General features: G+C 55.1%; 1 pseudogene; it reads left to right on the top strand.

Moving 5' to 3' along the window:
- Window positions 1–19: 19 nt before the first annotated feature.
- LOC121332059 lies at window positions 20–2,952 on the top strand (annotated as a pseudogene).
- Window positions 2,953–2,960: the final 8 nt, after the last annotated feature.

Here is a 2,960-nt window from a genome sequence, read left to right as displayed (position 1 = left end):
TGGGGAGGTGGGAGTGGGGCAGCGCCAAGGCCGGGCCCCCCGCGCTGTCCTGGCGGGAGCGGCTGCAGTGGGGACCGAGTGCGGGCGGGAGCGGCCGAGAGCCCAGCGCTGCCCCAGCCCGACCTGCCCCAGCTCCATCCCTGCCCCTGCGGTGGGATGCTGTGGCTTTGGGGGGAAGAGGGAGCCGGCAGTGGGTGCTGGGCCTGGGGCAGGAGAAGGGAAGGAGAAGCAGGGTGGAGGAACAAAATGGTCAAATGATGCACGTGGGAGGAGAAGGTGGGATTGTGGATGAGAGGGAGGAATAGCAGGAGGAAGAGGAGGGTGAGGAAGAGCAGGGACATATGAGGAGGAGTAGGAGCAGAAACAGGAAGGACCACAACGTTCCACCTCTCCTTGTATCTGCAGCCTCCCCCCCAGCCCTAGCAGCGTTGTCCCCTACTACATGCAGTAGGAGACCGGGGAGGGGGATCCACGATTTTCCTAGGGATGAATCTTGGTGTTTCTGAGCTTTTTGTGGGTTAAATGTTGGTGCTTTGGTTTTTTGTGGGCTCTCAGTCTTTGTAGTTTGGAGGGGATTTGTGCTGAATCTTGATGTTTGGGAAGATTTTGGTCTGTCGTGATGTTTGGCAGATTTTTGTGCTGAATGTCAGTGTTTTGGAGGTTCTTACAGACACAAGATGCCCACTGACTTCCTGAGATGAACTTGGGCATGGAGGAGCTCCCAGTCCAAGGTGCTCTCATCTTGTTTTGTCTCCCTAAACCAGGATTTTTCATCCGCACGGTGTGTCTGGATGGAGGAGGAGGAAAAACCCTGGAGATTCCGTACGAGGAGGGGCTGCAAACCCAGCCCAGGGAGCTGTGGGGAGCAAAGAGCCCCCCTGAGCCAGGAAGGCGGCCGGAGATCCAGGCAGAGCTCGGAGCTGGTGGAGAAGCCTCATGGCAGGGAGAAGCCCCACAAGTGCTTGGAATGTGGGAAGGGTTTCAGTCGGAGCTTTGACCTGACCCAGCACCAGGTGATCCACACTGGGGAACAGCCCTATGAGTGTGGGGAGTGTGGGAAGCGTTTCAGCTGGAGCTCCAGCCTGAGGCAGCACCATAGGATCCACACTGGGGAACGGCCCTACGAGTGTGAGGAGTGTGGGAAGAGCTTCAGCCACAACTCCGTCCTGATCCAACACCAGAGGATCCACTCTGGGGAACAGCCCTATGAGTGTGGGGAGTGTGGGAAGCGTTTCACCTGGAGCTCCAGCCTGAGGCAGCACCATAGGATCCACACTAGGGAACGGCCCTACGAGTGTGAGGAGGGTGGGAAGAGCTTCAGCCACAACTCCGGCCTGATCCAACACCAGAGGATCCACTCTGGGGAACAGCCCTATGAGTGTGGGGAGTGTGGGAAGCGTTTCACCTGGAGCTCCAGCCTGAGGCAGCACCATAGGATCCACACTGGGGAACGGCCCCACACCTGCTTGGGATGTGGGAAGAGCTATGGGTGGCTCTCCGACCTGAGAAAACACCAGCGCCTCCACACTGGGGAGAGGCCCTACGAGTGTCCCCAGTGTGGGAAGAGGTTTCACACCAGCTCCAGTCTCCTCAGACATGAGCGGATTCACACAGAGGAGAGGCCCTTCCGCTGCCCCGACTGCGGGAAGGGCTTCAAGGAAAACTCCCACCTTACCAAGCACCGGCGCACCCACACTGGGGAGAGGCCCTACGAGTGTGGGGAGTGTGGGAAGAGCTTCTCCACGAGCTCAACCTTGACCAAACACCAACGGAGGCGCCACTAAGGGAAGCCCTGGGAGTGCCCCGAGTGCGGGAAGAGCTTCGTGCGCTGCTCCAGCTCCATCCCCCATGGGAGGATCCACCTTGGATGCACCCCGGTGACCCCCATTGGGCAGAGCCCTGGTGATCTCTGGTTCTGGTGATCTTTGTTGGGAAGACACCTGGCTTGGAGGCTCCACATCTTCCTGGTTCTCTGGGGGCACCTAAATAAACCCAGCTGCTGGAACATCCACTAGGACACAGACTAAGAGTGGCAATTTCTTGGGTAGAGCAGGTTTGTCAACTTTTAACCCCATAAAATCTTTTGCATTCAATCCTGTCTTCTGCTGGCATCAAGGAGTACTGGATCATCTTGGAGGTATGTCCTGGGTTGAGTATATGATGCTTGTGTCCCCAGTCGTCTGTTCTGTTTATGCTGAATAATAAATTTTGCTCCTTTGGACTTGTCCTGAGAGTGAAGGGCGGAGAGAAGAAGTGCAGAGTTTGTTCACAGACACTGCACTCACTCCTTCACATTCCTGCTCCTGCACTGTGTTGTCTGCGGATGGACAGACAGCGGGACAGAGCTCTCCATGGCTTTTAGTTAGTTTTAGCTAGCTGAGGCAAAGCAGTTCCCTGGACTGTGTTTTTTTTCCCCTTTTCTTTGAACCTGTTAAACCTGCTCTGGCCTGAACACCAGAAGAGCACTGGCAGCTCACACCTGTGGCCCACCGGGCCGGGCCTGGGCCGTGGCATTTCCAGCATGGGAGGGACTGATCAGAGACTGAGTGAGCCAAGCTACAGCCCACAGAAGGACTTGGTGAATTTGTCTCTCTTTTGGTGTGGCAAGATATATTGTTTAATATTGTTTAGGTTTTATTGTGTAATACACAGTTTTTTCCACTTTTCTCCAAGGAGGTATTTTATTTTTCCCAAACCGGTATGGGGAGGGGCCGATTGAATCTGCTTTCAAGAGGAATCCCTTTGGGGGTTCTCTTCCAAATTTGCCCTGAACCAGGACAAGGTCTTTTCCAACTTCAGGGATTCCACTATTTTGATTTCCGGTTGCCCAAGGGTGTCTTCCGCAGCCAAATGGTGAAAAACTGGTGAAAAGACCGAGATTTTGGAGACAAACAAGGTTCTTACCTTCTACCCAAGGATGTGGATCCTCAGCCAGCATGGTCACAAAAATCCATTTTCTC

Source organism: Onychostruthus taczanowskii, unplaced genomic scaffold, assembly GCF_017590055.1.
Source record: "Onychostruthus taczanowskii isolate IOZ18803 unplaced genomic scaffold, ASM1759005v1 scaffold1350, whole genome shotgun sequence".
NCBI classification, from domain to species: domain Eukaryota; kingdom Metazoa; phylum Chordata; class Aves; order Passeriformes; family Passeridae; genus Onychostruthus; species Onychostruthus taczanowskii.
This window is presented reverse-complemented; position numbering and strand designations above follow the sequence as displayed.